The sequence below is a fragment of the Mobula hypostoma genome, chromosome 4 (genome assembly GCF_963921235.1).
Source record: "Mobula hypostoma chromosome 4, sMobHyp1.1, whole genome shotgun sequence".
Taxonomy (NCBI): domain Eukaryota; kingdom Metazoa; phylum Chordata; class Chondrichthyes; order Myliobatiformes; family Myliobatidae; genus Mobula; species Mobula hypostoma.
This window is the reverse complement of record NC_086100.1, coordinates 137,033,924-137,047,418: the sequence shown is the minus strand read 5'-3', so window position 1 is coordinate 137,047,418 and position 13,495 is coordinate 137,033,924. Positions and strand designations below refer to the sequence as shown.

At 36.7% G+C, this 13,495-nt stretch overlaps 1 protein-coding gene across 4 annotated transcripts in view; it reads right to left on the bottom strand.

Annotated features, from left to right (window-relative positions):
* Window positions 1-13,495, bottom strand: part of inpp4b (inositol polyphosphate-4-phosphatase type II B) — an 805,146-nt gene that overhangs the window by 466,720 nt on the left and 324,931 nt on the right. The window lies entirely within an intron of this gene.

The following is a 13,495-nucleotide window of genomic DNA, read 5'->3' as shown; positions in this document are numbered from 1 at the left end:
TTGCAAATAACTGAAGTGGCAGCTGAGGACCACTTTGAGTCCAGTGACAACAATTCTACATGATTGCTATCATCTTCAACAGATTCCATTTCTAGATTTTGAAATCTATTCCTTGCTTCAATTGTAAATTTTTTGTCTTAAGTTTTCTTCTTTAATTAATTGCAAGTAGCCAAGGGATTATTCAGGTTTTTGCTTCTTTAGTTTTTAAAGTTTTACTTTTAAATGACATACTACTGGGTTATGGTCACTATTACAGTCTGCACCTGGATATGTTTTGCATTGAGTCACTGAGTTTCTAAATCTTTGGTTTATAATAATAAAGTCAATTTGATTTCTACTGTTATCACCTGGACTTTTCCAGGTCCACAAGCATCTTGGATGGTTTTTAAAGTTGGTATTCATAATTGCCTGATTATTCATTTTGCACCATTCTACCCATTTCTCACCTCTTTCATTTCTTTCCCCTCATCCAAACTTTCCTATGGTATTTCCATCAGCACCTTGTCCTACTTTAGCATTTAGATCTCCCATGAAGATGATAGCAATAATGTAGAAATGAAATTTAACTCTCTAAAGGATGCCTTGGTAGAATCAGCAAAGTCAGTGATTCCTAAAAAAGAAAAAAGCACAAAGAATAAATGGATGACAGATGAAATCAAAAATCTAATGGAAGAAAGGAGACGGAAGAAAGCAAATCCTATAGAATATAAGTCCTTAGATTAAAAAGTTTAAAGCTTATGTCAAAAAGCCAAAGAAGAATGGTTAAACCAGGAATGTGAGCAAATAGAAAGAATCCCTATTACTAATCCAAAAAGGTTACATCAACAAATCAAGAATATCACTAGTAAAAAGCTCCTCTGTTCTTCAAGTGGATGTTTGAAAGCAAAGGACGGTACCATTATCATGGAAAGAGATGAGTTTATGAACAGACGGACTGAATATATTCAGGAATTGTTTGAAGACAATCGAGGCGAAAAACCAGAAATTAAGAAAAACATTGAAGGTCCAAGTATTTTAAAATCTGAAGTTCATAATGCAATAAATAAGATGAAGAAAGGAAAGGCACCAGGTCCTGATGAATTAGTAATAGAAAAAATTATCGCCCTTGTAGATTGTGGAATTGAAAAACTTACTGATTTAATCAATGGCATTTACAAGACTGGAGTAACACCAGAAGAAATTTTTAAAAATCAGTATTTATCACTCTTCCTAAGAAACCTAGAGCAATAGAATGTGAATTACATAGGACCATAAATTTAATGAGACATATCACCAAGATACTTCTAAGAATTTTGATGACAAGAGCTAAAAGTAAGATACAAACTGAAATAGGTAAAGAACAATGTGGTTTTGTGAAAGACAAAGGTACAAGAAATGCAATATTGATTTTAAGGATACTATCAGAACGAGCTATTCAAGTGCAAAAAGATTTGTTTGTTTTATCGACTACACGAAAGCATTTGATAAAGTGAAGCACAATAAGTTATTTGAAATATTACAGAAACTCTAGATCTAGATTCAAAAGACCTCCGCCTAATCAGAAATCTGTACTGGGAACAAACTGCCACTGTAAGAATAGATGGAGAAGTGAGTCAGTTTACGAAAATCAAGAGAGGCGTTAGACAAGGGTATGTTTTCTCCCCTGATTTATTTAATGCGTACAGTGAAACAATATCACAAACAATAAGAGACATCTTGGGAATCAAAGTTAGTGGTGAAAACATCAATAATTTCAGATATGCAGATGACTGTGTGAATTGCAAGTACAGAGGAAGAACTACAAAACTTAATTGATATAATTGTTGAAGAAAGTGCAAAAATGGGTCTATCTTACAGAATGTATGGTGATATCCAAAAAGAAGGAGAATCCTATCTGCAGGCTGAGAATAAATGGGAAAGACATAAAACAAGTACAGAACTTTTGCTATTTAGGAAGCTGGGTAACATCAGATGGCAGGTGCGACTTGGATATCAAAAGAAGAATAGGGATGGCAAAAGACACCTTTACGAGAACGAAGAGTATACTGACCAATACTAAACTAGACATGACAACCCGCTTCAGAGTACTGAAATGTTACGTTTATCCAGTTATGTGATATGGCTCACAATGTTGGACAATATCTAGTAACATGAGGAAATGAATTGTAGCAGCAGAGATGTGGTTTTTGAGGAGGATGCAAAGAATATCATGGATGAAACAAATATTTCACGAGGATGTCATGAACAGAGCAAACACAAAAAGAAAAATAATGTATGAGATCATGAAAAGGCAATGTAACTTCATTGGACATGTGATTAGGAAAGAAGAGTTAGAATGCACAGTAATTATGGGAAAGATTGAAGGGAAGAAAGCAAGAGGAAGACAAAGACAAATGATAATGGAGACAGCAGCCAGAGAACTGGAAATGAATACCAATGAATTGATCCACTTGACCCGAAACAGGAGTGTGTGGGCCACGGCAGTCAAAGTTCAGACAAGGCATGGCAATTGATGATGATGATGACAATAATTCTATTAGTTTTAAAATAGTTATAGAAAAGGAACTATCAGGACCACAGACTGCAGTCATGAAATGAAGCAAGACCAACTTTGAAGGCATTAGGCAGGACCGAGCTGTGGTCGACTGAGCTACTTTAGTTGAAGGTAAAGGAAGAGCAGGCAAGTAGGACGAATTTAAAAGGGTCTTGACAATAGTAGAAGGGCAGCATGTTCCCCTTGGGGCGAAGGATAGATACACCAAGTTCAGCAGACCCTGGCTGACATGAGATATTGAGACTCTGTAGGGAAAAAAGAAGGAAGTTTACATCACATTTAGACAGCTTAGGTATGAATGAATCCATCAATGATATCACAAGTTTAAGAGCAACTTAAATGTGGAAAAGAAAAGGATATGAGATGGAATTGGTAGGCAGGGTTAAGGACAATCCTAAGAAATTCTAAGTTTTATTAACAGTAAAATGGTGATGAGGGTGAGACAAAGTCTTCTTAAAGGCCATCAAGTCTGCCAATGTATGGAACTGCAGAAATGGCTGAGCTTTTTTGTTGTCTATTTCTCCTCAGTGTTTACTAAGGAGTATATTATTGTTACCAGAGAAATGTGGGTACTTCGTGGTAAGGTTTTAAATCATAACCATATCACAAGGAAGGAGGCATTTGCAGCCTTGCAGTGCATTAAGGTGAGCAAATCCACAAGGCCTCACCAAGTGCACCTCCAGATCTCATGGGAAGCCAGGTAAAAAATTGAGGAGGCGGCCCTTGTAAAGATATGTGCTTTATCATTAAACACTGCCAATGTTCCAGAAGACTAAAGGGTGGCTAATGTTGTCCCATTCTTCAACACGAGTAGCAAAGACAGGTCAAGGAACTACAGGCCAGTAAGCCTGACTTCGGTTGTAGGGAAGTTACAGGAGGGAATTGAACTGATCATCACTTTGATGGTCAAGGCCTGATCAGGAATAGTCAGCATAGTTTTGTTCTGGGAGATCATGTCTGACAAATCTTTCAATGTTTCTTGTAGAGGTAACTAAAGGGGTAGATGACACTAGAGCAGCAGATGTTGTCTATATAGACTTCAGTAAGACCTTTGACAAGGACCCGATTGGCAGGCTGATCTGGAAGACTAGGTCACATGGAAATCAGGGGGTGCTCGTGAAGTGGATTCAGAATTGGCTTGATAATAGGAAATGATGGTTGAAGGTTGATTCTTCAGTTGGTGGCTTGAGAATATTGCCATACCCCAGGTGTGAGTGTTGGGACTTCTTTTATTCATTACTCATGTAAATGATATGAAGGTACATGGCATGATGAGCAAGTGTGCTATTTATACTAAATTAGTGGGCATGAAGAAGACTAGAATGACTTACAAAGAGAACTTGGTTAGTTAGGGAGATGGGCTGAGGAATGGTAAATAGATTTCAATTTAGATAAATGTGAGGTGATGTATTTTGCACAGTCAAACTAGGGTAGGACTTATACAATGAAAGGCAGGGCACTGACAGGTGTTGTGGGATGGAGGAATCTAGGAGTACAAAAATGTAGTTCGCTGAAAGCAGGTGTGCCAGTAGAGAGGGCGGTGAAGAAGGTGTTTAGCAAGCTAGCTTTCATCAGTCAGGGCATTAAGTTTAGGAGTAGGGAAATTATACAAGTCATTAGTGAGGTCACACTTGGAGTACTGTACTGTGTACAGTTTTGGTCACTCTGTGACAGGAAAGATGTGGGTAACTTGGAGCAAATGCTGAAGAGATTTACAAAGGTGCCGCCTGGGCTATAGAAAGAAGCTGGTCACTCTGGATCTTTATTTCCAGGGGCAAAGGAGAATAAGGGTGACCTCATAAAAGATTAGGAAATCCTGAGGGGTACGGATAAAGTAGACATTCATAGTCTTTTCCCTAGGGTTGAGAGGGCACAAACATGAGGAAAGAGATTTGAGAGGTATCTTCTTTACACAGAGGATCCTGAGCACCCAGAGGAAGTGGCTGAGGCAGGTATAATTGAAACAATCACGTAAGTCATTTGGACAGATAAATGGAAGGGTGGGATTTGGAGGGCTATGGGCCGAACACGGGTAATTGGGAATAGCAGGGAGGTTGCTGTGGTTAGCATGGACCAGTTGAGCCAAAAGGCCAGTTTCCATGCTATTTTGCTCTATGAAGAATTCAGAACTAAGCATGTAGGAAGCAATCTGTCAGGACGTTGGATAAAGTGCTGCTTATCAAGTTTACATCCGGCTTTATTGTAACAAAGCAGGAGACCATTGCAGAAATATCAGAATGGGAGTAGGATAGTGAATTAAAGTCACAGGTAACTGGAAGTTCAGGGTCACGCCGAGGGAGGTCATATTCTGAATACCAAATACATACATCAGAGTGGAAGAAAAACAAATTAATTATTGTTTCATCTTTGTACCTGGATGGTGGGAAAGGTAAAGGTTAAAACGACATGTGTTGCATCTCTTGATGCTGGAATATCTACTGAGTGCTTCTTGCATTTTCTGTTTTTATTTTGGATTTTCACTATCTGCAATTTTACCGACAATCATTTTGCTCAATTTTCTGAAAACTGAAATACTCAGTTTGATGTAACAAGAAAGAAGAAAATATTTTCTTGTGCATTTTAAGATAGATAAAAGAATTAGAAGGGAATGAGCTGGAATTTCTTCTAGCAGTGAATTTTTGACAGTAAAATCAAATTTTTGTAAACTTTCAAAAGCTAATTAGACAGACAAGAACTTGAGCTTTAAATAGGTCAGTTCTTTCAAAGAGCCAGCTTAACGGGTCAAATGCCTTCTTCTATAGGAATAGACTAAGGGCAAGCAGAGCAACAGGTAACTAATATTTTAGGTAGAAGATTAAGGGACAGAAAACAGAATGAGATAGTTTCAGGTTGACAGACTATTATTTGGTAGAGTACCACAGGGATCAGTATTTTGTACTCAGCTATTAACCATTTATGTTCATGTCTTAGATGAAATAAATGGGATGTAGTACATTCAATGGTGGCATTTTCAGAAGTAACAAGGTGGGAAAAGGTATAGTACAGGTAGCTGTGAGAATCAACAGGTTCATAAGAGATATCAGTAGGTAAGCTGTCTCCAGAGATAGACGTAGAGAGATTGAGAAAAGGGAGGGAGGTGTCGGAAATGGACCAGGTAAGTTTGAGAACAGGGTGGAAGTTGGAAGCAAAGTTGAAGTCAATGAGCTCTACATGGGTGCATGAAACAGCGTCAATGCAGTCGTCGATGTAGTGTATGAAAAGTTGAGTAATCAGAAAACACAGATTGAAGATAATTGGCAAAATGGAGTTTGAGCTCTTTTTTCTTTGTAAATTTGCAGTGGTTTCCAAAATACCACTTGAAATAATGATTTAAGTATATACAATATTAATTTTCACAAGAAAACTAGGAATATCTTTGAAAATATGACAAAATACAATGGTATGGAAGGAGTAGTTTTGGGGAAATGGGACAAATTAGATACTTTCATAGGTCCAGTGCAGTAATTTCATATACATGAAGGGTCAAATATACTTCTGTCGAGATGTTCTAATCTGAGGCAGCACTTTGGTTAATTTAACAATGAGGTGGGAAATGCTGACATTGCAGATCTCTTAATCAAACTAAACAGAGTGCTTTAAGAATAATAATTGTCAAGCAAGTTAAATTCATCAGGTATAGTCTCTCTGCTTACAGTGCCAAGGTCAGGATAATAAATCTGAGATTGTGAAAGACCACTCATTCTTAGGGGCAAATGAATTAAGTGGGTGCTTTTGGTATAACTCTTGTTGCAATGACAGTGAAGCAATGAAACTTTTGCATAAAGCCTTCAATGAATTAAAGATTAGATTAGATTAGTAGTGAATGACTGAATCACTTAAAGATTAGATTAGTTTTTTATACATGTACATTGAAAATAGGCAAAACGCCTCATTTTGCTTCAATAATCAGTGCAGTTTGTGGATGTGCTGGGGACACCAGCCTACAAGTGTTGCAAGTGTTCTGGCACCAACATAGCCCCGACACTTACTAACCCATATGTGCTTTTGAAATGTGAGAGGAAACCGGAGCACACGTGGTTACGGGGAGAACGTACAAACTCGACAGAGAGTGATGGGAATTGATCCCCAATTGCTGGCACTCTAAAGTGTTACGCTAGCCAACACACTACTACACTCTTCTGCCTAGCCATGGGCTGGGTCGGGACAATTTAACAGAATTAATTTGTGTACAGTTCTACAAATGGCAAAACTTTACCTGATAAAGGTCCCAGTTTAAAATTATAAACTCTGAATGGGCCACACGCCTTTGTCTGCTGTGTAGTTAAATGGCAGGTGGTGAGATCAGCCACACTCCTGCAGCTCAAGGGCTACTTTTCATGGCTGATGCAGTCAATCATCTATGGTTCCTATGTTTGCTTTTGTATAACAAACTGTAACTGGAAATCATGATGAAGCTGTGTTGAAATTTTGAGATATGAACTGGAAGAGAGGAAAGTGAAACAGGCAAGGGGGTATTTAGGAAGGCAAAGACATTAGTGTGAGGGTAATGTGATGCACTATCAATTACTCCAAAAGACTGGAAGTAGAGTAAATACCGAAAGGCTTTTATTAACAGTAAATGGACCAACGTCCATGCTGAGTATCTGTCCTGGACTGAGGGAGGAGCAGTGACACAATCACCTTTATTTAGGGATCTGTGGGAGGAGCCACAGGAGCAGTCAGCAGAGGGGCGTGTCCAGACAGGTAACCCAGTTATATATATATATGGTTTACCATATAATGACAACTAGAATACATGGGAAAGGCGAATGTGTTTGTACCACCAGACAGAGTCATACTGAATCTATATTAAACACTGGGCAATGGAATCTGGAGTATTGTGTTTGGTTCTAGTCACCACTTTCATAGGAAGGATGCAAAGGCTACAGAGATCAGAAGGGGTGTATGAGATTGGTTCTGGGATGAAGAGCTGTAATCAGAGAGGCTAGGAATGTTTTTTTTAAGGAAGAGAAGGCTTATGGGAGATTCAACAGACGAATATAAATGGAAGAGTTTGCCTTCCTTCCTTCGGCTTCTGAATCCTCCATGGCAGCCAAAGTGTGTGCTGTTGCTGCCTGGGTGCCATGGGAAATATAGCAATAAAGGGCTAAAGCCTTTCTCAGATTACTCTGCAGCAAAACCCTGAGAACTCTGCAAACTGAAGGAGAAATAGTCAAGCATCAAGTATGTTCTCACTAAATAATCATTTCTGAATGTAATCCATGCCAACACTGTTTTACCCTGCATTTTTTTATTGACTCATTTCTTGATTTTCTAAGTGAGGATTTTTTCCTTATCACTTTACTGTTTCTCTGCACAAAATTAGTGCAATTCTGTTTCTAGACAAAACATTGCTCAGATCTATGATTAAAAAGTCCACTGTTTTCTTGGCTTGTTTGATTTTTAAATAATCTCCAATGCCAAGATCTGGATGAAATTTTATTTAATTCTAAAAGTTAAAGAATTTAGTTAAGGACATTGCCATGATTTATTTAAACAAGAACTCTTTTAAGCTCAAATTTTGACAGGTACCTTAAATTCCAAGGTGCAATGTCTACTTTTAAATAAACTGAGCTTTAAAAGTGCTTTGTTTACTTTAAAAATAATTATCATTAAGAAACACACAAAATGCCAGAGGAACTCAGCAGACCAGGTAGCATCTATGGAAAAGAGTACAGTCGACATTTCAGGCCAATACATCAATGGCACTCTTTTATTCCTAGATGCTGCCCGGCCTGCTAAGTTCCTCCAGCATTTTGCGTGTGTTGCTTAGATTTCCAACATCTGCAGATTTTCTCTTGTTTGTGATTAGATTATCATTAAGAAATGATTTTTGTGTCTTGCAGTCCAAGTTAAAATGAGTTTTATCAATTACTATTCCTTTGAATACTGTATTCACAAAAGCACAACTTAATTAAGTGACTATTTATACATCCTAATTTTTCAGTAGCTTCCTCCCACACCCACAGCTTTGTCAAGTAAAATGGAACAATAAACATTTAATTTTAAAAGGTTGATGTAAAATTGAGTTCACAAGCTGTGTAATGATCCATTCCTTTATATACCTCTTGTACAAGAACGTTGATGGCTTTAGCAATGTAACAATTAATTTTATTCTGTTTTATTTAGCACTATTGCAATAAGTTGGTTGCACATGTCTTAAAGGTGCCTGAAGAATGAATAGCAACCTGCTGTAATTACCTGGAATTATTTGCAAACACGTGTTCTTTGTTATTCTCTGTGACATGTCTTGTATTATGAGTTAATAAAATATTTATCTGCATTAAAATTACATTAGAAATTATAATGAGCTGAATTGCATTAGGGCCCTCTGCATCCTGGTAATGTTGTAAATTATGTGAACATCCCCAGTTCTAGACATGAAACTATCAACATATAAAAATTGGAAAGTTTTGCATGCCAGATTGGACAATTTGAATTGGTATTTGATACATTTGGTATTATTTTGCTAATTTAATTATTAAAAGAAGCTAAATATCTTGAGAATAATCAAAATAATCTCAAAGGTTATTCTACATAATGAGGTGATTTTTAATAATAATAATGTGCTACATGAATTAATAAGGAACATGAAGAAATTACATCTGATGTAATTGGACTTTGGAAAATGTATATGGCTCACCCATACTCAATGAGTTAACATGTTTCTCATGTCAAATGAAAATGCAACAGCACTGTCACTACAAAGGACTTCTGTGATACAATTGCAGCTGAAATACCTTTAGTATCATATTGAGAAGGTAACTCTTGCTGCTTTAGTCTTTTAGTGGATAATGGTTTTAGTATAGATATGTTAGTACACTATATTGTTAAATAATCAATCAGAAATGTAATAATAATTTAGAACAAATAGGAGTATTTAATCTATATTTTCTACCTTTAATATTGTATTGGAAAGTAAAAAATCTGTTGCTCATGAATAATATTCAATTATAATATATAGAATATGTAAAATTAGGGGAAGGAAATGGGTGGTGCTTGCGAGGGAGGCAGACCAAATAGAATTCAGTATCAATAATCTAAAGTGACTAAAAGATGTGTGAGATATTTTAGCTAAAGTGGAAATTGTAGTCAAGAACAAACCATCAATAACTGCCTCCAGAAAAACCTTTAGTCTTTAGCTACTATTTTAACAGCTATAACGGCAACATCTTTTGAGTGTAAAACTGGTTTGGCTGCACTTGGAGAATTAGGTACAATTCTGGTCACTCCATTACAGGAAGGATGCGGAGGCTGCCAAAGATATTGCCTGGATTAGAGGGTATGAGCTGTAAGGAAAGGTTGGGTAGGGTTCGTCCTCTGGACTATCAGAAGCCAAGAGGAGTCCTGATAGTAGACAGTCGCAATTTTTCTTTCTGGAATGGTGTCAAATGGAGAAAAGTTTAAAGGAGATGTTTAGGTATGTTTTCATACACAGAAAGTGTTAGGTGCCTGGAATATGCTGTCAGGGGTAGCAGTGGAGGCAAATATGACAGTGACCTTTAAGAAACTGTTATATAATGCATGAATACATAGGAAATAGAGGGATAGGGATCATGTACAGGCAAAAGAGATTTAGTTTAATTCAGAATTATTTTCTGCACAGACATGGACTAAAGAGTTTGTTCCTATGTTCCATTGTTCTACGTTCTACCTGATCATTTGGATGAGATGAACTGATTGTGGCTAAACAATTTGAATGTTATATGTGACATAAAGCAAACCTGATGGGTTGTGAAGAAGCAAACACAGATGTGGAAATGTGCAGTGAATTTGCACTGAAGAATGGTTCTCAGACATGCAATTATTTGACAAGTGAATATTGTGAAATGTCAAGGAACATGAGAGAAACAAATGACTAAATCATCAGGGCACTGACACAAGGAAATTGACTTTGAGACAATCAAGCCAGAATTAAAACACTTTGGTATCTTTGAATAAATTCCAAATTTGAGAGTCAGAATTGAAGTAGCTTAAAATTAAGGAGATATAATATGTTGCAGCTGCTGGATATGAGTTTAAAAAGAAAAATCTTTGTTGCCTCCAGTTTTAAGTTTACTTGCATCACTATTACTTTCAAACCTATAAAGAAATATGGAATATGGATGCATAAAGGAATCAGAATTCCTGTGCACAGGGTATCGATGAGAAAAAAGCCTCTTTGAGATCCAAATGGGAGAATCACAATAATTAAGTGTGGGTAAGGGATACTCATCACAAAAAAAACACATTAAACGCAATAATGAAATCTGTGTATATTAACAAAACATTTTTGCTTTGAAATCATACCAAGTTGAGTCCTATAAGTAACTGAACATATCCAAAGCAACACACACACACACAAAACTGGAGGAGCTCAGCAGGACAGGCAGCATCTATGGAAAAGAGTACAGTCGACATTTTGAGCCGAGACCCTTTGGCAGGACCTGAAACATCAACTGTACTCTTTTCCATAGATGCTGCCTGGCCTGCTGAGTTACTCCAGCATTTTGTACATGTTGCTTGGGTTTCCAGCATCTGGAGATTTCCTCTTGTTTGTGAACATATCCCAGGCAGGTTATTAAAAGGATGACCATTTCTATGTCAGTATAAATAAAAAAAATTAAGATAAATATTTCTGTAAATCAATTGTTGAAGATCAAATGAGATTATGTATTAATAGCTGAAATAAATATAAATGAACTTAAGAAAAAAATCTGTTTGATTTGAGTTTAACAGTAAATTCAGGTCACATGTCTGCTGTTTGTGCATGACAATTTTCCTTTATTGAGGTGAAACCCATGTTCTATATCTAAAGTCTAATTTTTACCTTGACTTAATAGCTTTCCTCTTCCCCAACCAAAACATAGATACATAACTTGGTGTCTTATTATTTATGTTGATTTCTATCTCTGTTCTTAACAATTAGTTCTAAAAATGTCTATCTAGAGATTCACGAGGTTTTCGTAAAGTAAGTATATAGGGCTGTATATCTTGAATGAACCCCAAACAATTCAAATCTCCATCCATGAAACTGAGAATATATTCTCAAAACACCAGCTCAACTTCCACTGCTATAGATTCAAGGAAAAATCTATTTAGAGGACATAGCACAGGAAAGCAGTAGCACACATTAAAAAAATGACCTTACAGAAAGCAGAGCAGAGAAGGTAAGAAGCCAGCTTGCTATCACCATATTTAAATATAATGATTTATAAGTTCAGGAAGGACTGTTAAATGGTAGCACCTACTCAGATAAATAGGAGGTAATGATTTCATTTGATTATTTCGACGTCATAAATAAAACAAGTTGAACTTCATCAACTAATTTATAGTATTATCACTACAGTTAAACTAAAAAGGAACCTTGTAATTGTTAAAGCAATGTAATTGAGGACAACAGAAAACAGCTCAACACTTTGAGCGGGCAATAAGCCTGTGAATTCTGATTAGATCATGAAGATACATCATCAAGCTGCTGAAAGTGTTACAATTAGATTTGAACCCTGCTTCATTAGTTTTCTCTGTCTGTTTAAGCTCCCCACCATCAAGGATAGCTTTAAAAGATGGTGCCCCAACAAAGCAGAATCTGTCATTAAGGATCCTCACCCTCTGTGACATGCCCATTTCTCATTACCACCACCGAGTAGGAAGTGTAGGAACCCAAAGGTTCAGTGTATCACTCAGCAACTGGAAATGAAATGGTTGTATTGCTTTAGTTGGGACCCTTCATGAGAACTGAATTATATCACCCTAAATTTAACTTTTAGCAATTACTGACCTCTTAAAAAAGATGTTCAACAATACATTTAAGTCTAATCATTCATTCCACTTACTGTACAGTGCTAAATTTGCTATGGAAAACTGCAAGGATATTTGTCTCTTAACCTTGTAAAATGGCTGCCATATGACAAGCTTAAATTTAGGTGGAAAGTCACATCTTAAGCATTTACATGGCATACTAATTCACTCTAGTACAAAAAAATAAGTTTGACTGTGGAAATATAAAAATACTAGTTGTAGGAGGGGAAAAGAAATAAAGACTGCAGGTTTTCAAACTAAAACAAAATTCACAACAGAAAATTTGCAGCTAGACAATTGTTTTAGTAAGACATCGGAGCAAAATTAAGCCATGTTTACCATCGAGTCTGCTTCACTACTTGATCATGGAGATATATTTTTCCTTTCAATGCATTCTCCTGCCTTCTCCTGTAACCTTTGATACCCTTACTAATCAAGAACCTCTAAGCTTGTGCTTTAAATATACCCAATGACTTGCCTATCATAGCCATCTGTAACAAATTAATTCCACAGATCCACCATTCTCTGGCTAACAAAATGCTTCCTCATCTCTGTTCTAGAGGGTCACCCTTCTATTCTAAGGCTGTGTGCCCTCTGATCTTAGACTTTCCTACTATTAGTATGGATGGGATACATTTATAATGACTAGCTAGCCACTTTAAATTTAAGTTTTAGCAAAAAAGGACTTCTTATGTATCCCCAGTGCTTTGCTTGAAATACCTTTCAGGGTGAACTATGGAGAGTATTTCTACCTTTGAAAGTGTGCGATTGCCAAAGCCTCTATGATAATTACACGTAGGGCCCTCTATCTTAAACTAATGGATAGGATATGGGAGATCCCAGACCACCAGCTTCACCAGAACATAGTCATGGAAACATCTGTTGGATTACCAGTCATCTGTCTGAGATTATCATTGTATCCAAAATGGATAAAACACAATTTATTTTGATTCTCCTTAAGACTCGCCCATCCAATTTTCCCTGCATTAAGACTGATTAAAGCTTTACTGCATCTTCTACATCAGTCTGCAAGCACAGTATATCTTCACCCACAAAAATTTTGTAACCCAACTCCATCATAAACTTATCCCTTGTAAAATCTTGCATCATATTTTCAGTTCATTTAATTACATACTGCAAAGCAAGTGCTTGCTGATAATCACAAATACGTGAAAATCTGCA